Genomic DNA, 23724 nt, shown 5'->3' on the forward strand with positions numbered 1-23724 from the left:
CGAGGTGTCAGGCATCCCCTGGGGGACTTGGAATGTACCCCGAGGAAAAGGGCAGACTGCTACAGATGGAATCACACAGAACGCAGCCTTTTCACATGGGCTTTTTTCACTCAGTAATACGCATTTTCACGTTTCTTCGCTGTCTTTTCCTGGCTTGATAGCTCATTTCTTTTTAGTGCTGAATACTATCCCGGGAGCCACACTCAGCCGTGGGGGGCTATCGTTCCCAGGTCGCACTGACACGCCCCGCCCCCGCCCGCGTTCCGCAGGCGTAACTCGTGGGCCTGGATCCCCGTGCTGGCGGTAGCGAGCCCGCTGAGCCCTCCGCTTCTCCAGCACAGCGCCGCTCCCGGTGGCCCGGCCCTCCAGGCTCCGCTGCCATTCGCATGGGGTGAGACTGGCCTGAGCTGCGGGAGCTGGAGGTCCCCCGGCTCCCGGGCCCCCCTGGAGGAAGACCTGGGGGCGCTGTGCCCGCCTGCCGGAGGGCAGAGCGGCCAGCCTCTTACCTGCCAAGGCCAGCTGTCTTGGTGTCCGTGGGGCAGGGGGTGCTTGAGCCTCACCCCCACGCCGCGGTGGTTGCGTTTTCTCCGCGCTGTCTGGTCCACCAATAGTCGTTGGCTGTTTTTCTTGGGAGGAGGAGCCAAGTCCGCAGCGGCCCGTGGTGCCATCTTGGTGACGTCATCCCTGAATACTCCGCTGTGGGGCTGGGCCACAGCTTGCTTACCCTTCGCCGACCGAGGGACATCTTGGTTGCTTTCACGGTTGGGTGATCGTGAATAAAACTGCCATAAACATCCGTGAGCAGATTTTCGTGGGGACATGTTTTCAACTCCTTTGGGAGTTGCACGATTACCCGATCATATGGTAAGCGTACGTTTAGTTTCAAGAGACTGCCAAACAGTCTTCCAAAGGGGCTGTACCGTCTTGCATTCCCAAAGGCAATGAACAAGAGTTCCTGTTCTCCACCTTCTCGTCAGCATTTGGCAGTTGTCAGTTTTCCAGATTTTCGTCATTCTGCTTGACGTAGAGAGGTATCACATTGTTGTTTTAATCTGCATTTCCCTGATGACGTATGATGCGGAGTACTTTTCATATGCTTATTTGCCAACTGTGTATCTCCTTTGGGGAGGTGTCTCTTAAGGTCTTTGACCCATTTTTTAGTCAGCTTGTTTGTTTTCTTAATGTTGAGTTTTAAGAGTTCTTTGTATATTTTGGATAACGGTTTCTTTATCATGTGTCTTTTGCCTACATCTCTGTACGCACAAAGTATATTTTCTTTGAAGTCCTTAGCAGAAAAAGCAAAAACAATTAAGCGATCGGTTTAAGACTTCCTCAAATAATCCTACCCATCTGTGATAATATCCTAGTTACTAAACAGTTGTGAGTAATTGTATGGATTTGTGTGTTTCTATGTGCAGCCAACCCTTTCTTTGTGTTGATTATGTGCCTTGCACAAGGCTGGGCCCTTGAGATGACACAATCCAAGCTCTTAAAGTTTCACAGTCCAGACAGTAAGACACACTAAAATAATGGATAACTCATGCTCTAATCCTGGGACGGGAGAAGTTCTGGGATACAGAGAAGAGAAGGCAGAAAAGTGAAGGGAACAGTTTAGGACTTTGGCTTATGGCTAGGAGTTTTCCAGAAGAGAAAGAAAAGAAAAGGCATTTCAGGCAGAAGCCAATGTGAGCACACAGAAAAGCTACAGATGTAGACTCAGGAAGAAATGGGTATTAGTCTTCCGGAAAGTAAACTGAACTTGGTTCCTGCCACCCCTACTGAGCTGCATGCTTTCTGAGGGTAGTTACTACTAAATTAGCTGTGCCCATCTCCAGTGACCTATTCAGGGCTGGCCTATTTTTTTGACTATAAAATGATCTAAAGGAGAGAATTCCTGCTCAGAGGGTGCCCTCTCTTGGTAAGAGGTCACAAAGGACATTTCTCTCCCAGAAAGAAATCTATATATTCCTTTTTAGAATTGCCTACCTTCATTTTCAGGCAAACCTAAGAAAAATGCAATTTCCCTGACAGGTGGCTTCAGTTAACAATCAGAGTAGGTGTAGGAGAAAGAGCCACATACTGAGAAAAATTAAGGTCCAACAGGCTGAGTGACCTTAGGCCTCTGAGATTCTGTTGATAAAATCAGTGCACCACACTAGATAATTTTCATCCCCCCTTGCTCTGACATTCCCTGACTTCTAGAAAATATGACTTATTGTATCTTGACTGAATATAAAATGCTTGTTAGTTAGACCATATCTGCAGGAGTTAATGGCTCTGAATAAACTGGAGAGTCCCTACCAGGAGAAAAACATTGTTTCTGGCGGCGGCTGCTTTGGTCTCTGAATTTTCCACAGCAGCCAGAGACAACTGGCCCAAACGATTTTCCCCTTCTCTTCTTCTCACGTTTTTGGCAGTAAAAAGTCTATCTGAGATGGCAAATAATGTAAATGCAGCAGAATCACCAGGCATTCCTGAAACACGCCCCCACCACCATTTTAAAGTATAAATCTGCCAAACAGCACATCCACCAAAAGTCACCTTTTGAGTGCGTTATGGGATTCAGAGGATATCTTCTTCCTAAATGATTTCATTTTTCAGGCTTCCAATAAAATGAGCTCACTTGTGCTGAGGGCCAGCCAAATGAGGTGAGCCGAGAAGAGATCCTTGAAACTTGTGGGATCTTGGGATTTGGGCATTCCCCACAGATAATTCTAGCAAGTGCATTATAGGGAAAACCAGTTCCTGGGAATGGAGAAGAGACTTGAGAGTACAGAGAAGGGGAGAAGTGAGACCCATGTAATGTGCGGGGGGAAATTATTTTTTCCATTGTTGCCAAAAGAATGTCACTGGTGATATAAAGAAGTGGAAAATGAGAAAACTCCACTATCATCCAAAAACCACTTGTCCCTTTCCTGCTCTGCCTGGGAAGGAAAATTGGACCGCAAACCTCAGATTTAACACGGGGTTGTGGTCTTCTGGTGCCCCCTACTGTCGGTGAGGAAGACTGCAGCTGCCTCCACTGAGCGAAGAATGAGACCAACCCAGGATTTGGCTGCCCGCCGGAGACTCAACAACTAAGTGATAGGAAGAAAGGACAGAAAGAGGGAGCAGCAGAGGGAGAGAGGGGACAGGACATTCTCAAGGTCCTTCCAAGGCTGGAACCAGGGTTGAGTCTCACCGAGCTGGAAGATTAAAGGGTGCAATGTCTTAAAAATGCCCAATGGTCCTGGCTGGTGGAGCGTGTGACTCTTGATCTCAGGGTTGTGAGTTCAAGCCCTGTACTGGGTGTAGATACTGCTTAAAAATAAAATCTTTTAAAAAATGTCTAATGGGAGGCGCCTGGGTGGCTCAGTTGGTTAAGCATCAGCCTTCGGCTCAGGTCATGATTCCAGGGTCCTCGGATAGAATCCCATGCTGGGCTCTGTGCTCAGTGGGGAGCCTGCTTCTCCCCCTCCCTCTGCAGCTCCCCCTGCTTGTGCACTCACTCGTGCTTTCTCTCTCTCTCTCAAATGAATAAATAAAATATTTTTTTAAAATGCCTAATGGAAGGCAGCTCTTGACATCGGACTGGCACTCAAAGAAATATGATGAATAAAAGAGGCCAAAAATGAGAGAGAGAGATATCTTAACTGGGCAAACTGTGTATCCCTCCAACCTGCCATCTTAACAGAAATGTCTGGTTTTGTCACTCATCTAAAAGTTTTCCATAAGTTATATCAACCCTCTGGATATTTTCAAAAGGCTAAGCTAAGAACTTATCCTTGGAGGCCAGAGGCTAGGAAATCTAAATGTGCAGAGAAATCCTTCCATAGATAGGAGAAGATCTATAAAAGGGGGAAAGGTGCAGGAATTAAAAGAACAGGCTCCAGAGCCACTGCTTAGATTCAAACCTGGGCTCTGCCACCTAAAACCTCTCACCTTGGGCAACTTTCTCACCCTCTGTGCCTCCATTTTCACACCTGTAAAATGAGGTGATACACCTTCACAGAGCTACCGTAAGGAATGGCTGGCTCGGTGCACATAAGGCAGTCAGAAGAGAGCCTGGCACGGAGCAAGCCCTCAGTCAGCGACAGTTACTGTGGTGATGCCAGGGACAGTGGTCCCTGCCTCTTCAGGGTCCTTCATCATTTCAGGGTTGAAGTCCATCTAGCTTTATACTATCACTTCTAGTAACATAACACCATTCTCTCTTGGTAATAATAAACTTTCTGGAATCACTGGACCCTTAGACACCTTTAATGGATTCATGTTTCCCATTTGACTTCATATAAATAGACCTAGGCACTTGAAAGACCAACTCAAAATATGATTTTCCCCTGAAACTAGGCGTATTAGTTTGTTAGGAGTGCATAACAAAATACCACAGAGTGGGTGTCTTCAACAACAACAAAACATGTTTCTCATGATTCTAGAGGCTAGCATTCCCAGATCAAGGTACTGGCAGGTTGGGTTTGTCCTGAGGTCTCTCTCTTTGGCTTGCACATAGCCACCTCCTTGTCGTGTCTTCGCATGGCCTTTCCTCTGTGTGTGCACATCCCTGGCGTCTCCCTATGTATCCAAATCTCCTCCTATACAAGGACCCCAATCAGATTAGATTAGGGCCACCCTAATGGCCTTGTTTTAGTTGAATCCCTTCTTTAAAGGCCCCATCTCCAAATACGGTCACGTTCTAAGGTACTGAGGACTAGGGCCTTCAACATATGAATTTGGGAGGGACACAATTCAGCCTGTAGATGGATAGCCTATACCTGGATATTTTTAATATATTTAATATATATCCCCTATATATATTAGGTCCTTTCTCCTCATTGTATTTTCTCCAATCCCCTGTCAAGGAGGTTTCTTCTCATGACCATCAATCTCATAATAAACAGTTTGAGACTTTATCAAGGCAGGATGTGTATTTGTAAATGGCTCACTCATCCAGATACATACTCACTGCTTCCACTGGGCCGTGCTCTGGGCAGTCAGTTAGGATGCAGCGGTGCCTGAAACAAACTTTCTGCCCTTGTGAAACTTGCCTCCTAGTAGGGGGGTGACACATCTAACACTTAGGGTGTGTCAGATGGGAACATGGGCTGTGGAGAATAAAGAAGCCAAATAAGGAAGAAAGGGAGTTCTTTGGGCGGGGAGGAGGACTCCTTTATAAGGAGTGGTCACCGAAAGCCTCTCTGCTAAAGGCCAAGTTTTCGCAATGACCTGAGGAATTCAGGGAACAAGCTGTGCAGGTAATTGGAGGAGGAACGTTTCAGGCAGATAGAAAATCAAGTGCTAAGGTCCTGAGGTAGGAGTGGCTTGGAGGGTCCAAGGAACACGAAAGTGGCTGGCGTAGAGCAGGTGGGGGGAAAGAGGCTGGAAACAAGTGGAAGGAAGTACCTTAGGCCACCTTGCATGTTGGCTTTTGCTGGAGTGAAATGGGAAATCATTAGAAGGTTTTGAGCAAAGGAGTAACATGATCTGACTCATGTTTTTAAAGGCTCACTCAGGTTATTGTGTTGGTAATAGACTGGGTGGGGCCCTGGAGAACCATGAGCAAGCAGACTAACGGCAATAGTCAAGTCAGAAGGTAACCGCAGCTTGATGCAAAGTGAAAGCAGTGAAGGTGGTAAGAAAGGTTTAGACTCTTGAAATATTTCGAATGTAGAACCACCAGGATTTTCTGTTATTCCATCTGGTGTTCATATTTCCCTCTCGGTTGCTATTGGCATCCTGACAATTAGCATTGTCAAAGTTTTCTTGCATCTGAGCATTATCTGTATCTTGGAGCCAAAAATACATCTTAAAACGATGCACGTCTTCCCAAGGCCAATGTACATATCAGAATAAATGAACATTAACATTACATAAACCCTACATAGGAAATTGGATAAAGTAGGCATCTTTAACCATCCATACCCTAATCACAGGTTATAAAAAGTCCCAAGCCAAAAGGAATGCAGAATGCATCCAGATGGTATAATATTCAGATAAGGAAATATAGAATGTCATCATGGGTGTGAAACATTTCTAACCAGAAAAGGGAAAGAGAGCAGAAGAAAAGAAGGCAGAGCAGGGAAGTGATAAAATTTGCTATCCCTAAAATGGGGTGACTACCATGGTGCAATTAGTTTTTCATAAGGTTCTTTTCAATACTTTAAAAAGCAAGCTACAAAATCCTTTTCTCTCTAATTGCTGAAGTTAAGAAGTGATATCTTTTGAGTTTTTCTTATTTAAGATGAGTTTAGCATAGCTCTGCTCATCTTTTCCTTTCCTGATTTTTGTTCATATAGCCTGAGCTTTTAGATCAAGATCATTTTTATTAAGTAAAAATTATTATTACAATTACTATTACCAGTATTATTTTATTGAAAATGGACCATCCCTGAAGATATCGATTCCCCATCAGCCTCTTCAAACAAAAGCTGATTTTCTTTTTCCATACTCCGTGTGGTAGGCTTAAAAATGACCTTCCAAGAAGATAACCATATCCCAATCTTTGGAACCTGTGAATGTTAGCTCATATGTCAATTTTTGCAGACATCATTAAATTCAGGATCCTGAGATGAGGAGATTATCCTGGATTACCTGGATGGGCTCAAAATGCAATTGCATGTAAGGCAAAAAGAGATTTTACACACAGAGAGAAGGCAACATGAAGATAAAGCAGAGACAGAATTGACGATGCTAGCTTTAGAGATTGGAGCGATGTGACCACAAGCTAGGGAATGCCGGTAGTTTCCAAAAAGGTGAAAGAGACAACAGATTCTCCCTTAGACTCTCTGGGCAGCCCTAGACTCTGGGCACAGCGCAGCCTTTCCAACACCTTGATTTTGGCTCAGTGATACTGACTTTGGACTTCTGACCTCTAGAGCTATAAGACAATAAATTTCTGTTGTTGCAAGCCACAAAGTTTGTGTTAATTTGTTACAACAGTCCCAGAAAACTAAATAGATAGGTGATTTGTTACCTTGAATTGCTACTTCTTAACATATTTTTCCCCTTGCTCCATCACTGAGTTGGTGGGCTTACACTTGTGAAGGGTATGTCATCAGACTTGACCACAAGACACCTCTTGCTTTTACCTGATCTAGCAACCGCCTGACCACTCCTGTCTCATTGAAGGGTCTGCTCACATCATTCTTTTCACTCTTAGTCTTTCATGCTTCTTGGCAATTTCAACAAATTTCAACAAAGTCTGTCTCTGCAGATTTTTGCCTACCCCAACTGAAAAGATATGCCCGTCCCTCATCTTTTGCTCTATACACTCTCATGATTCTCCCTAAATCTTGTCATCACCATCACTATGTCCCCTCCCAAATCTCAATTTCAATCATGCCCACCTTCAATCCTCCTAGTACACAACTCTCTACTCCAACTCTTTCGACTACAAAGGGATCATCACTGCACTGACCCTACCATTTATCACACACACACACACACACACACACACCACACACACACACCACATGTCCTCATTCCAGCTTGGAAGTTCTGATCTATTATTAGAACCATTTGCTTCCTTTTTTTTTTTTTTTTTAAGATTTTATTTATTTATTTGACAGAGAGAGAATGAGAGAGAGAGCACATGAGAGGGGGGAGGGTCAGAAGAAGAAGCAGGCTCCTCGCCGAGCAGGGAGCCCGATGCGGGACTTGATCCAGGGACTCCAGGATCATGACCTGAGCCGAAGGCAGTCGCTTAACCAACTGAGCCACCCAGGCACCCCCATTTGCTTCCTAACACCCTATTGGCCCTACCCTGCATTTTGTTCACTTGATTAAACCTCCAATCTGCCTAGCCAAACTATCTACCAACTTGGAGCCAAGTTTAAATTCACTTTAAATTCATGACAACAAATCTCAAAAGGGAAATCAATAGTGCCCGGCACTCCTACCTTACTTTTCTAGGATATCTGTTTTCTCTTTCCCCCAAATCAATATTTCAAAACTTCTCTTCATTTTTCATATACCACACAGTTCCCTCACTCAATCTCTGCTAATGACTTTGACTCATTCGTGCATGGAAACAAAAAACTAAAAACAAAAAATCAGATAAAACAAACCTCCTTTTCCCTCCAGTAAGACCACTTTAAGCTCATTTAATTGTTCTCCTTTCTTGATATAATGGAAGAATTGTCCCTGCTCCTAGCTAGGACCCATCCTTCAGTGTTTACTCTGAATCTCATCCCTGCTCAAGAAAATTTCTCCTATAATTTTCCCTTTTCTCCTGTGTTATCAATTCCCCTTTCACAACTGGATTGTTCCCATTGGCCCCCCTACATGCTATAATATCATTCATATAAAAAACAAAAACACCTTGGGCACCTGGGTGGCTCAGTTGGTTAAGCGACTGCCTTCGGCTTAGGTCATGATCCTGGAGTCCCGGGATCGAGTCCCGCATCCGGCTCCCTGCTCGGTGGGGGGTCTGCTTCTCCCTCTGACCCTCCCCCCTCTCATGTGCTCGCTCTCATTCTCTCTCTCTCTCTCAAATAAATAAATAAAATCTTTAAAAAACAAAACAAAAACAAAAACACCTTGCCTTTTACTCTCATACTGCCCTCCAGCTACTTCCCATTTGTGTGCAATCTTTCACAGCCAAACTCTTCAAAATTATCTTTGCTTACACTCTCTACTTACTTAGCTTCTATTCTTTTCTCAACCTACTTTTTTTGGATCTCATTCCTTACCTTACCTGCTCCATGAAAACTCCTTTAGTTTTCATCAAGGTCTCAAAACGAATGGCCAGTTCTCTATTCTCATGTTACCCATCCCTTAGCAGCATTTAACTCAGTTGGCCACTTTTTTATTTTTCTATTTTTTATCTTATTTTATTTTAATTAATTAACATGTAGTATATCATTAGTTTCAGATGTAGAGTTCAGTTATTCATCAATTGCCTTTTTTATTCCCCCCTTTTTATGTTAGTCACCATACAGTACATCATTAGTTTTTGATGTAGTGATCCATGATTCATTGTTTGCGTATAACACCCAGTGCTCCATGCAATATGTGCCCTCCTTAATACCCATCACTGGGCTCACCTACCACTTTCTTTTTAAAATCCACTTTTCCCTAGATTTCCTTGAGACCATCACTGCCACTCCTTGGTTTTCCTCACTGCCACTCCTTTTCCTCACTGCCACGCCTTTTCTGTCTCATTTCTTAGCTCCTTTTTTTCCTGCTCAACCTCACAATGTTGGAATACCCTCTCATCCTCTTCTCTTCCCTATCTACACTTTCACCCAATGTCATCTTGTCCAATTCCATGACTGTAATACTACCCATCTATCAACTCTAAAATCTGTATCTGCAACACCATTCTTCCCACTAATCCAGACTCAGATATCTAGCCACGCCCTCAGATTTAGCTAATCCTAAGGAGAACCCAAGATCCATTCCCTAAACCACTCATCCACGTCACTAAATATGCCCACTTGCTCACGCCCAAATCCCCTTTTTCTCTTATCCCTTACACCCAATCCTAAACAAGTACGATATATATTTCTCAAATCCAAGCCACTCCCTAGCATCTTCAGCAACAGCCTTGTCCATGCCACCACATCTGACCTACAACATTACAGTGGACCCTTTGACTGATCTCTCTGCTCCCACTCTTGTCTTTCTATAATTCATTCCCTGCACATCAGTCATAGTTTCTTCAAGATTAAGTGTGATCACTGACACTCTATTTAAATTTCTCTAGAAGCTTCCTGTGGCAATTAGAATAAAATTCAAATTCTTTAACATAGCTTCCCAAGCCCTGTGTGATCTGATCCTGCATGCATTCATCTGGTACAGTTTTATTGATAAGATGGAATTTTCTCCTGCCCACTGTGCCTTCTTTTGGGGTTTCTCTTGTCTTTTTGCTCCCTTTATTTTTTTTAATTTAATTTAATTTTATTATATTATGTTAGTCACCATACAATACATCATTAGTTTTTGATGTAGTGATCCATGATTCATTGTTTTCGTATAACACCCAGTGCTCCATGCAGTACGTGTCCTCCTTAATACCCACCACTGGTGCTACCTTTATTCAAAAAAAATATTTTCTTGGGGCGCCTGGGTGGCTCAGTCATTAAGCATCTGCCTTTGGCTCAGGTCATGATCCCACGGTCCTGGGATCAAGCCCCGCATCGGGCTCCCTGCTCCACGGGAAGCCTGCTTCTCCCTCTCCCGCTCCCCCTGCTTGTGTTCCCTCTCTTGCTGCTTGTGTTCCCTCTCTCGCTGTATCTCTCCCTGTCAAATAAATAATAAAATCTTTTTTAAAAAAATATTTTATTTTATTTTATTCTCCCCCCCCAGCTTTATTGAGATATAACTGACATATAACATATATCAAATCATCACACCGGACACCTTTATCTTTTACTTGTGGGGAATAACTGCCCATATGTAAAGGCACCACCACCATTCCCCTTCCTTCTCTACTCACTTCTCTTGGATTGAAGATGCTGAGGATGGGGTGGAGATTGTGACTAGTCATAGGAGAATAGCAATGAAGTTATATGGATCCTCGGTCTATGATACGGAAGCGGATGGTGGAATTAGGTGGAGAAATGTCCAACTATCCTTAAATATTCTCTGTTTCATAACGTAAGCCCTAATTATGCCCTGCAGTGAAAACTGTTCAAATAGTTCTCAATCCAGCTCCATCTACCTTATAGTCAACAGTCTTATCAAATTCTGGTATTAGGCTGTCTTTCAGCCTTATTTTAATGGCTGTATAACTTCCAGGCATGACTCAAATATAAAATCCTATTTCCCTTCACTTCTCTATAACTAAAATACATTAGTTCAGAAGTCCCTGTGTCTTCCAATGGTGAAAATTCAATCTTGTCATTAAAAGCAAATCAACTATTTTCTTGTTTAAAGCTTCATTTTTTGGGAAGTAAATACTTTTTCAAATGCTAGGTTCTTCTTTTTCCCCTTCTTTCTGTTTTCTTCTTTCTGGGAATCATCTAAATTTGTGGGGTCTTAGGTCCCAGCTTTGGCGAAGGAACATGTAGTCTACACATTATCATTTGTCTTCAATGTTCCTCACTGAGATATGGCCTATCTCATCTGGCCTTGAGCATCAGACTCTGTACCAGCCATATCATTGCTCATGTCCAAATCTCCTTGTCCTGCAATTGTCAGATCTGCTAAGTCTATGCCCTTGGTAGAAATATGAGCCCTTTTCAATCAGACATCTCTCAACTCTTCCATCTCAATCCCATTTTGGAGTCTCAGAAACTCTTGGCTATTTTCCCTGTACCCTCTCGGCATGACTTCAGTTGTAAGGTGGCCCTGGTTCATCCAGTTAGCCACCGTTCTTGGAAATTATTCTCTACAATTCCAGCCCATTGCTGCTCAGTGTTATATAGGGCATGGGGCTTCTCCAAGAACCTGACAATTTCCCAGAGATATACTCTGGAATCAAAGCCCAACACTTTTTGCTTTGGAGTGTCCGTCTGGGTGATTCTATAGTCTCTCCACCAATAGAAGTATATGCGGGAAGGAAAGGGCCTTCATAGGAGTACACAAACATCTAGGTTCTTGTTGCTTCCCCTTGGAATCCCTCTTTCAACTTTTATTGCCTTCAGAGTAGGAAAGTTGCTCACATTCTTCACTTTGTCTTTGCTATATTTTGGCCTGTGGTATAAATTCTGTGCTCTTGGTCTCTTGATGCACAAAGCCAATATTTTATAATTTTAAAAATGGCCTTTGCTCTCCCCACAATGCCTGTCTCTAGGTCTATGGACTCTGGTATAAATTTATGAAGTCTACAAAGAAGCTCAAGATGATGAATTTGACTCTTCCATGCTGTATCTCTCCTGAGAGTCACTACCTTTAGAAATTCTGGATGATGATGAAGAAGAAGAGAAATGGGTTTAAATAATTCTTGGGAGGAGGAGAGGGGAGAAGCAATGCCTTAACATCTTAAAAATATTATCCCCTGCCACACTGTTTTTCATTTCTTTTGTAGGTTTTTTTCTATTTTTCTGTGTCTTCCAAGGAATTTTACTGGGAAGATATAAAAGGCTACATCAGGAACTGCCAGCCAGTTGCTATTTTAAACTGAAGGTCTTGTGTTTATTTTTTATGGAAGCAAATTTCACATACAAAAATTTTCTTTCATCTTGGGCATTTTATTCATGGAGCCATACCCCAGAAGAAGCAGCTAGAAACCTAACTCAGGGCTAGAAGGGGCAAGTGCCAAAAGAGCTTTGTATATCTCACAGTTTTCTCCAAGCCAACCTTGGTTTTATCTAAGCATTAGAGAGATCATGTATTGGTTTCCGAGGACTGTTGTAACAAAACACCACAAACTGGGTCACAAAGCAACAGAAATTTATTCTCTCACAGTTGGGGAGATTAGAAGTCTGAATCAAGGTGTCAACGGGTTTGGTTCCTTCTAGAGTTTTGGAGGGGGAATCTGCCCCTTGCCTCTCTCTAAGCTTCTAGTGGTTGCCAGCAAGCCATGGCACCCTTGGCTTCTAGACACCTCACTCCAATCTCCGTCACCATCTCCTCATGGCATTCTTCTCTGCGTGTGTCTCCGTGTCTTCACGTGGCCTTCTTATAAGAACATCAGTCATTGGGCGCCTGGGTGGCTCAGTTGGTTAAGCGACTGCCTTCGGCTCAGGTCATGATCCTGGAGTCCTGGGATGGAGTCCCACATCGGGCTCCCGGCTCGGCGGGGAGCCTGCTTCTCCCTCTGACCCTATCCCCTCTCATGCTGTTTCTCTCTCTCTCTCTCTCAAATAAATAAATAAATAAAATCTTTAAAAAAAACAAAAAAAAAACATCAGTCATTGACTTGAAAGTCCAGCCCAATCCACTGTGACCTCATCTTAACTCAAGTCATTATATCTGCAAAGAGCCTATTTCCAAATAAGGTCACCTTCTGAGTTTCCAAGTGTATATGAATCTGGAGGGACACTGTATTCAACCCAGTACAGGTGGAAAAATAGATATGGAAGTTTCTCTGTGATAAAATGTGGGAGCATTTCTCCAGAGGCTCCCAGATGAGCCGTTCAGTAGGTTCCAACTGGGAAGTTGAGAAGGGGAGTGGCTTATGAGTACAGTTATGTTTTGTTAGTGTAAATGTTTTTTGTTTTGTTTTGTTTGGGTTTTTTTGCTTTGGGGTTTTTAATATTTTATTTATTTATTTGACAGAGAGAGAGAGAACAAGCAGGGGGTGCTGCAGGCAGAGGGAGAGGGAAAAGCAGGCTCCCCACTGAGCAGAGAACCCAGGACCCTGGGATCACAACCTGAGCCAAAGGCAGACACTTAACCGACTGAGCCACCCAGGCACCCTGTCTGCAAATGGTTAGGTTAAGTAGAATTTTCACAATATAGAGGGCTGCACTTTGGTTCATTATTGTTGTCATTCTCACTTTTCTAGCATCTGTGGCATCTAGATCTCTGTCATTTCCACTCCATCCAGTCAAGAGCTTCAGTGGAAAAAAGCACTAGATTAGAATCCAAAGAACTTTGTTTCGAGTCTTATTTCCAGCATTTACCATCTGGCCTTAAGCACGTCACTTCCCTGAGCCTCAACGGCCTCAACAGTAACATAATTAAACTCCCAATGACTTTTTTTTAATAAGTGTGTGACATTTTTACCTCCAAAGCTATTAAAACTTAAAACTGCACTGAGACTTTTGGGATGCTGCATTTTATTGAGGAAGCAATACACTGTGTGATATCAGAAATAAATTCCTATCCAGAATAGTTAAAATACCCAAATATTTCGGTGTTTTATGGAATAAGCTATAGTTGCCTGGAAATGCGTTTACACATATTTATCTGCAAATATTTTTTTAAAGATTTATTTATTTATTTATTTATTTTTGAGAGAGAGAGAGAGAGAGATCACAGAGAGAGAGGGAGAAGCAAACCTGCCGCTGACTGGAGAGCCTGATGCGGGGCTCCACCCCACGACCCTGACATCATGACCTGAGCAGAAGGCAGACGCTTGACCGACTGAACCACACAGCTGCCCCTATCTGGCATTATTAAGTGATGTTCCAGGTCAGCAGACAAAATGGACTATCCTGTAAATAAATGTGTACACAACTGAGAACCCATGGAATCCCTATCTGATTGGCTTTCAAATGCCCCATGGCACATAGCATGGGGTATTCTATGTACAAACTTGATTTATATTTTAGGCAGTAGGAAAGAAAGACAGAAGGATGAGAAGAAGAAAGAGAATGAACTTGTTAGAATTCCCTCGCCTCTTTCCTCGCTCCTAAAATGGAGTTGATAATTCCTCTTTTCTTTTCTTTTCTTTTCTTTAGGGTTCTCTAACATTGGTCATGTAGTGTCCTTTCAATATTGATCACATTACCAAGCTCCAAAGCACCTAGCACCCAGCCAGCACGTGGTAAGTGCCCAATAGATATTTGTAAATGAACGAAGGAATAAGTATGTCCTGGTGACCTCAAGGAGTTTTTCTGAAATGTAACTTGATATCATTACCTATGTCACCCTCTCCTGATGACTAGAAATATCTGTCCCAGTTTGCTTTTTGCCAACTTTCTACTTTCATTAGCAGCCTCTGCCTTGGCCACTAGATGGCACAAGAGGAAAGTTCCTTAAAGATCAGAACAGATACTCCAAAGACGCTGGCCGCAGTGTGAATAAAGCCACCATCCCTGGGGTTAATTAAGCAAAACAGGGAGCCAGCATTTCACCCAACACATTGGAAGGAAGCAAAACCTCCACAACTCTGGACTTGAAATGAACTTTAAGCACTGATAAATACAAAGACAAAGACAAAAACAAAAACAAAAAACAAAAAAAAAAGAACACTCAACTCTCTGCAGATAGTAGTAATAAGATACCGAACCAAAAACAATAGCCTTGAACCAAATATTCTGGGACACCACGGAGGGAATCAGCAGAACTGGGACAAGGCAAGAAGAGAGGAGGCCAGATTGAATCAACCACCATAGTTAAGGGTTATCATTGTTGCACAGAGAGATCTGGAGCGGATCTGAAAAACGCCATTCGATACAACCGTTGCCCCATGTTTCAGTGTAATTTAGTGTGGACCAAAACGTATGTCGTTCTCATTTCAGAGTCAATGTTAGGAAATCTTTGTGTCTTCTATTTAAAATCATCAAAGAACTCCCTAAATATTGCTATAGGAAAACTGTGCTGTACAGACATCTGCTTACTATAGAAGTCAAGCATCTAGAGTTCAGAGTGGACAGAAAAATGAATTCAGGAGTACACAATGCTACCTTTTAAAATCTGGCTGTGGTTGGGGATCAATGCATGTGACTTACAGGTGCACCGGACAGCTCCCCTTGCTGAGATTCTGTGCTCACCAAGAAACTTTCTGATTATAAATGGACTCTGTAGATCTGGGGAGAAAAAGCTATGGTGGTTCCAGCACAAGCCCTTCCATCCTTGTGACAGTTGTATTTTTCACTGTGCCTTAATAAATTGGTATTCTGTTTTATTTTTTTTACTTTTATTTTTTTTTAAAGATTTTATTTATTTGACAGAGAGAGAGATAGCAAGAGCAGGAACACAAGCAAGGAGAGTGGGAGAGAGAGAAGCAGGCTTCCCGCTGAGCAGGGAGCCTGATGCGGGGGGCTCGATCCCAGAATCCTGGGATCATGACCTGAGCCGAAGGCAGACGCTGAACAACTGAGCCACCCAGGCGCCCCGGTATTCTGTTTTAAACAGCAGTCTCCTATGAGCTTGGTAAATGTAAATTGCCATGAGGAAAGGGACTTCCTCTTAACAAAAGAAATTCTCTGAGCCTGTGAGACTCACAACCTCACATGGTGTTAAAGTCTCTGTTGAAAATCTCCTGTAACATCTCTTGGCAGACAACCAAGGCTTGGGTGACCTTGCTTTCACACTCCTAGGGCCAAGATTCTCCATCCTGGTTGCATATCAAAATTATCGAAATTATGAAGATGTTTAACTGATGCAGAGTCCCAGACTCCAGCCCCAGAGATTCTAATTCAGTAGATCTGGGGCTGACCCAGGAATCCGTATTCCTAAGGAACCCAACTGATTCTAACCTATGGTGTTTGAGGACTATTCCTCAGCTTAAATATAATTTCACAGGTTAGTCCACAACCACAGAATCATGGACTATTTTACTTTAAAAGGGTCTCCAGAGCAATAAGAACTCCTTTTTACAGCATCCCTGAACCCTCAGCTTTCCGTGGAAGCTGGGCATAAAGAGGCCAGACAGGAAGCTGCTAGGCCATTAAAACTTAACAACAGTGAGAAACCGCAGACCTCTGGGAGCTTTAGCCTTTAGCTAGGAGTATCAAAGTGTCCCATTAGCTCCTGGAGAAGTGGTCCTGACTGGCCAAAACTGTATATATGAGATCAAAGCCAGATACATAATTTATGAGCCCAATCCAAAATAAATGATAATAAAGAACTTCAAGATGGTGACAGCAGAGTATTAAACAGGTATGGGGCCCTTCTGAGCATGGGGTCCCATATGATGACACAGGATGCACACCCATGAGGTTGGCCTTATACAGGACTACTAGGGCAGGATGATGATTTATAAATCAAGAGAGATCTGCATTCTTATCTGATATTCCTTCCAATCTGCTTGCTTTTCTCCACATAGCAGCCAAGGCAATCTTTTTAAAATGCACCTCTGGTCCTGTCACTTCCCTGCATCCTCTTGCTCTAGGATCAAGTCTCAAGCCTGGCCCACAAGTCCCCTGCCACCTGACCCCTACCTACCTCTCTTCCCTTATGTTCCCCATTCTCTCTGGACTCTAGTCACGCTGCCCTTGTTTCAGTTCCTCCCATTTTCCATGCTTCTTCCTGCTCAGATCTTTCACAGTGCTGTTCTCTGTGGCTAGAAGAATCTCCCTTACCCATCCTAACCTAGCCAGAAAGTATTTTTGAATGAATGAGTGCAAAACAACAACAAATGAAGAATTAGTGAAAATGTCAGGTGCTGAATGTGGCCCTCTTATTAAAGAAACATGTCTATTCCAAACCCCACTGACCTGATCACACTCATCACTCCCTATATGGATACTTGGCATTTAAACCTCCTTACATAAAGGGTAACCATACTTCCCAATGTTTCCAGGACCATCCCATTTTTTAACAGGGTGCTTATTAACAACACTTACTTTTGCTCACCAAACCACCTGTTTAGGTGATGAATTAGATGGACACTCTGCTTATATACCACACTTTAATAACATTTGAACCATCTCTTTCCTTCTCTCTCTGCAGAGGTAAATTGACAAGAGATAGCTTCTGTGTTTTGGTGGCTGTGGTATTAACAGCAAGAGCTTAAGTTATTAAACCGAGCAGCTTTAATCTGTGAGGTCTCCTGGAGCAATGGGGATTATTGTATTTTTACTCCAGAGCCCGTGTAGCTATTCCAATGAGCTAGGGTTTGCTCTCTGCAATCCCCACACTGGCCCCGTTGCCTTTCTCTAGACCCACTTCCTAACCGTGAGAGATGTGATGGAGTTTTACTTGGAGATTGACCCTGTCACCTTGAACCTGATCATCCTAGTAGCCAGCTACGTTATCTTGCTCCTGGTGTTCCTCATCTCCTGCGTGCTGTATGACTGCCGAGGCAAGGACCCCAGTAAGGAGTATGCTCCCGAGACCACCCTTGATGCCCAGCCCTCCATCCGCTTGGTGGTGATGCAGCAGAGCACTTCGGGGGATCCCTGGGCAAGGAGGCCTAGCCTTCATTTTGGGGATCCTGCTCCATTAGGGAAGAAAAGCACAATGGTGTGAAGCTGGCTAAGGGTGACTGGGGAGAGAGCACTAGACATTCTGGACAAACTGTTCTCCATGTGGCTGCGATTCTCTCGGCGTACCACCAGTCCTACTTGGCTATGTAAGTGGGAGCTCTGCCTTACCTTCTACGTTCTCATCACCCTCTTTGTGAATGAAGCAACCGTTTAAGGTAAGAAGACCAAGGTGGCCTTTGGTCAAGTTCTCCGGATGCAAAATCTCATTAATACTATAGTATAGTGAAGTTGTTGGGCCCTTCCTGGTGATGTTGTCCTTGCCATTTCTAGGAGAGATTGGTATTTGAATAAGGTGCGGGGGTAGAAAACTCTTTCCTTCTTCCCTTCTAGGTTCTTTGGCTGGTCCAATAATTACATTGACATAAAACAGATGAACGGGAGAAAAACAAATTTAATTTTTATCTGTGGAAGCCCCATAAAAAATACGAGCTCAAAGAAGTGACCAGAACAGGCAGATTTTATCTCCTTTAGACAAAAAAAAGAAAAAAGAAAAAAGAAGAAGAAGAAAAATTTGTGAAGAATTGACAAGGCAAATAAGTTTGGGTTTGGGGTAGTAAATTAGTGAGGAAGTAACAAGGTTTGTTTATATAGCTTTCTTGGCCCTAAATTCCCTATTTCTGGTGCCAAGAACACCTTCTGCACTCCTGTTACAGGTAGCTTTCATATGGGGGATTTATTTCCTGCTTTCAGGGGGGACAAAGGAGGGTCAGAGTGTTTCTTCTTGCACCATCTCTTTTTCAAGTAACTTTAATTCAGAATAATTAGTGGGCCAAAATGTCATATTTTGGGGTAGCATCTTCAACTCCCCTTCAAAGGGTTTAAAAAACAAAAGACAGTTGTGTGTGTGTGTGTATTTATTTGTATGTCTGTATAAAGAGGAATGAGACTAGCTTGCATCTACCCTATACTTAGCAGATTCTCTCTCCGAGGCAACCATTGAACTTTTCCAGACTTGAGATTATTATTCTTTCTGTACACACCAGGTCCTCACATTCTATTCCCCTGTGGGTCAGTATGGGGAACACAGCAATCATAGAGCATAGTGGCTAACCCCAAAGCTTGGAGCCTGGGTTCAAACCCTCTCTCCTCCACTCACTAGGTGTGTGCCCAGAGCCATCACTTTGCGCCCCAACGCTAGTGGCAGGACCTATAGGCTGTATGGGGTATTCAAATGAGTAATTTCACTGAAAGCACTCAAGACAGTGCTTGGCACCTAGGGTTAGCTAATTATTTTTTTTTTTAAAGATTTTATTTATTTATTTGACAGAGAGAGAGAGAGAGAGAACAAGTAGGCAGAGAGGCAGGCAAAGGGAGAGGGAGAAGCAGGCTCCCCACCGAGCAGGGAGCCCGATGTGCGACTCGATCCCAGGACCCTGGGATCATGACCTGAGCCGAAGGCAGCCGCTTAACCGACTGAGCCACCCAGGCGCCCCAGGGTTAGCTAATTATTAATGATTATTAATATTATTAATGTTATTTCCTTTCATACTTCTCATCGAGAAGCTCAAACTCCAATCCTGTTCCAATACAAGATTCCTGAAGACTCACCACAAAATGTTGACATCCTATAGCTTTGGTATTTCGCCCCCCTGCGCACTGCCTACTCTCATCTCTCTCCCTTTCATTGTTGCTATTAACTAGTACATTTGTTTCCCTGCTCGCTCATCTATTTCTACGATGTTGAATTATTACTTCTATTGTATGTTTTTATGAATCCTCCTTTCCCTGGGCTCAGAGTGACTTGCATATTCACTTAGTGATTTATGAAACCCCTTCTTCCAATCAAGCCCTGTGTGGAAATAACAAAGAAATTGTGTCATGACTGCGGCCCTCCCATCTTTGCTGCCTGATAGAGAGAGACGAAGTCAGGCATGACCTCCCCAATGAAGGACAAGAAAGCATGGCATTGTGAGAACTCCACACAGAGTGCAGGAGACCATAGATACATAAGTGCCTACCACACAGAAGGGGCTCAGGAAACATTTAAATAATGTTCAATGGCCAATTTCATCTTGGACTCAGGCATCACGGATAAGATTATGCATCCTGAAAAAATGAGGAGCTATTTTCTAGAAGGACTAAAGGATGTTGGGGGCTTGAAGGGTAAGACAGGAAATGGCATTTTAGACAGAAGGAAAGGCATAAATAGAGCTGGGACGCAGAAATTATAGAGTTCACTGACTATGAAAGTCTGACGGTTTCCAAACCTGTCAAGAAAAAGTGAGAAATTCCATCTCAATTTATCCTATAGAAAACTGAAGAGGAGGGACTGGCCCATCCTACTCTGCCAATTTCAGCGATGGGCACTGTTTTGCCTTTGGATTGTTAAGTAGCCATAACACAAGTAAAGATAACCCCAGTTATTTTGTTTTCAGATTTTTTAAGATTTATTTCAAATTTTGTTCACATTTTAGCAGAAAGTCATATTTTCTCTTCAATATGTGATTTTAAAATTATATTGAAAATCCCGCAGAGGGTTTTTTTTTCTTTTATGGTCAAGAAATCATCTTCACTTTAATAACGAAAATATAAAATGAATAGGAAAATCAGTAAATTCATAAGCAGCTTCTAAGAACCTGCCCTTACCCTAACCTGAGCTTCACCTGGGCTAACCTTCTTATTTCTTTTCCCTGTCATGGGAACATATGTATCAGTGGACACAAAAATGTATCAGTGGAGAAAAAAAAAGACAGTCAACCATAAAAAAGTGATAATAATAATTAATTTAGCCTTTTGAGGAAGAGAAATATAAAATGTTTGATTCTTCTAATTTTAAAGTTAAGAATATAAAGTAAACATCCATTCAACATGCTTTTAAATGGACATATTTTCACTTATGTTTCAATTCCATAATGGGGACAGTTGAAGAGGACAGATTAACAGAGATGGAGTGTAGAGAAATAACTCCAAAGAGAGAAGAAGAAACAAAAAAACCCACCAAATAATAGTAATAACAAAAATAGATAAGGGGAACAGAAATAAAGTCAGGGGAGAGACACAAAAGAAGGAAACTATAAAGACTCTAAAGTGAATGTTGGAATAAGAAGTATCAAGCTTTTCCAAGCCTCTGGTTTGTTCGATTTGTGGTTCATTCCATTTGTGTTCTACAGGCAGGAACTGGCTTCTTAGCATTTAAAACAATCTTTTCTGCCTAGAACGTATGTTTAGAATCTTATGAGAACTAGAAACACCTTTCAGAATTTTGCCAATGAGGAGAGCAGCCTGGAAGGAGGAGTGATGGCCCCAAGAGGACTTGGCTTCAGAGCTGGGACTATGATCCTGTTATTCCCTTTTCCCTGGAACCCCTACCCCTCACAGTGCTCTTTCTATAGCACCATCTCTTACCTGCTTGTATTTTAAAACTTCATTATTTATTTCTTATCTTTTCTTTTCTTTTAAAGATTTATTCATTTATTATTTGAAAGAGAGGGGGAGGGAAAAAGGGTGAATAGGGAGAGGGACAGAGAGAGAGAGACAAGCAGACTCCCCACTGAGCATGGAGCCCTACTCATAAGATCATGACCTGAGCAGAAATCATGAATCAGGCACTTAACCCACTGAGCCACCCAGGAATTCCTATTTCTTTTTTTTTTTTTTATTGTTATGTTAATCACCATACTTTTTACATCATTAGTTTTTTTTTTTAAGATTTTATTTATTTATTTGAGACAGAGAGAATGAGAGAGAGAGAGAGCACATGAGAAGGGGGAGGGTCAGAGGGAGAAGCAGGCTCCCCGCTGAGCAGGGAGCCCGATGCGGGACTCGATCCAGGGACTCCAGGATCATGACCTGAGCCGAAGGCAGTCGCTCAACCAACTGAGCCACCCAGGCGCCCTACATCATTAGTTTTTGATGTAGTGTTCCATGATTCATTGTTTGTGCATAACACCCCGTGCTCCATGCAGAACGTGCCCTCCTTAAGACCCATCACCAGGCTAACCCATCCTCCCACCCCCCTCCCCTCTAGAACCCTCAGTTTGTTTTTCAGAGTCCATCGTCTCTCATGGTTCATCTCCCCCTCCGATTTCACCCTCTTCATTCTTCCCCTCCTGCTATCTTCTTTTTTTTTTTCTTAACATATATTGCATTATTTGTTTCAGAGGTACAGATCTGTGATTCAACAGTCTTGCACAATTCACAGCGCTCACCATAGCACTCCCCATACCCTCCCCAATGTCTATCACCCAGCCACCCCATCCCTCCCACTCCCCTCCCCACTCCAGCAACCCTCAGTTTGCTTCCTGAGATTAAGAATTCCTCATATCAGGGGCGCCTGGGTGGCTTAGTTGGTTAAGCGACTGCCTTCGGCTCAGGTCATGATCCTGGAGTCCCTGGATCGAGTCCCGCATCGGGCTCCCTGCTCGGCAGGGAGTCTGCTTCTCCCTCTGACCCTCCCCCCTCTCATGTGCTCTCTCTCATTCTCTCTCTCTCAAATAAATAAAATCTTTAAAAAAAAAAAAGAATTCCTCATATCAGGAAACAAACTGAGGGTTGCTGGAGTGGGGGGTAGGGTGGGAGGGATGGGGTGACTGGGTGATAGACACTGGGGAGGGTATGTGCTCTGGTAAGCGCTGTGAATTGTGCAAGACTGTTGAATCTCAGATCTGTACCTCTGAAACAAATAATGCAATATATTTTAAGAAAAAAAAAGAAGATATCAGGAGGGGAAGAATGAAGGGGGGGAAATCGGAGGGGTAGACGAACCATGAGAGGATGGACTCTGAAAAACAAACTGAGGGTTCTGGGGGGGGGGGGTGGGAGGATGGGTTAGCCTGGTGATGGGTATTGAGGAGGGCACGTTCTGCATGGAGCACTGGGTGTTATGCACAAACAATGAATCATGGAACACTACATCTAAAACTAATGATGTAACGTATGGGGATAATATAAGAATAAAAAAAATTTTTAAAAAAAAGAATTCCTCATATCAGTGAGGTCATATGATACATGTCTTTCTCTGATTGACTTATTTCGCTTAGCATAACACCCTCCAGTTCCATCCACGTCATTGCAAATGGCAAGATCTCATTTCTTATTTTTTAAATAAAGCTTTATTTCCCAGTGGAATGATTCATGGCACAGCTGTGAAGTTGTAACTAATGTTTTCAAAGCTGGTGGAATGGATTGCTGGCTAGAACCAGACGTCCCTTTAACATTCAAATAAGGCCTTATTTTTTGTTTCCTTATGGGATTAAGATGTCCTTAGTCCACCTCCTTTGAATACATTATTCTCCCATCACACACAATTTTTATGAAAGCAAATGCAATATTGTGGCCCAACCCAGATGATAGCTGTAGGAAGGACACAAAGAAAATGCTTTCAAGGCAAGAGAAGGGAGGAAGAGCATGGAGATGTATCACAAATCTGCTACATACCAGATACTGTTTATTCATATCTTTCAATCCTCCTCCTCCCCTATGAGATGGACACAATGAAAACCAGTTAAAGATAAGGAAATGGAGGCTGAGGGAAGCCCTAGAGCTTGTCCAAGGCCACACAGCTGGTACACGTGGAAGGCAGGATTTGAACTCAGTTCTAAATATGTGGTTTTCTGCCACCTGTTTTTTCCCAGCTGTTCCAGAACAATAAGTAGCCAGCCCATGTTCGCTCCACACTGGCTCTCTCCTGTGCTAGAACTGCGTACCCAGGAAGCTGCTATAAATGTCCGTTAAATAATCTAATGGCCTTTCAGATTTTCTCCTCTGAATAAGATGACCATAGTTTCCATCAGAGGAAAAAATAAATTATTGTAATTTGGCCAGAACATTATCTTCTGATGTTCCAGAAGTTGCCAGGATGGAGTGGTCTAAGATGGGCTTTGTACCAGAAATGGCCAAACTCAAGTCCCGCTGTCACTATGTGCTGTTGAGCCATTTGGGCATCAGTTAACTTCCTAAGCCTTCTTCCTCACCTTAAAAATGAGTGTAATCCTAACGCCACTGAGGCTTAGAATAATATATATAAAGTATCTGGCATAGGTAG

General features: G+C 42.9%; 2 protein-coding genes across 2 annotated transcripts in view; one reads left to right on the forward strand and one right to left on the reverse strand.

The window, feature by feature from the left end:
* PCTP (phosphatidylcholine transfer protein) overlaps positions 1-720 on the reverse strand; it is a 255791-nt gene extending 255071 nt beyond the window's left edge. The window contains exon 1 of the mRNA XM_035026795.1: positions 507-720. The gene's annotated coding sequence lies outside the window, so the exon portion shown is untranslated. The remainder of the gene's footprint in view (positions 1-506) is intronic.
* A 90-nt stretch (positions 721-810) lies between these two features.
* The window catches only part of MMD (monocyte to macrophage differentiation associated), a 151466-nt gene continuing 128552 nt past the window's right edge, over positions 811-23724 (forward strand). The window contains exons 1-2 of the mRNA XM_035026789.1: positions 811-864; positions 14268-14353. The gene's annotated coding sequence lies outside the window, so the exon portion shown is untranslated. The remainder of the gene's footprint in view (positions 865-14267; positions 14354-23724) is intronic.

Source organism: Mirounga leonina, unplaced genomic scaffold (genome assembly GCF_011800145.1).
Source record: "Mirounga leonina isolate KUSES-001 unplaced genomic scaffold, KU_Mleo_1.0 Mir_200, whole genome shotgun sequence".
Lineage (NCBI taxonomy): Eukaryota > Metazoa > Chordata > Mammalia > Carnivora > Phocidae > Mirounga > Mirounga leonina.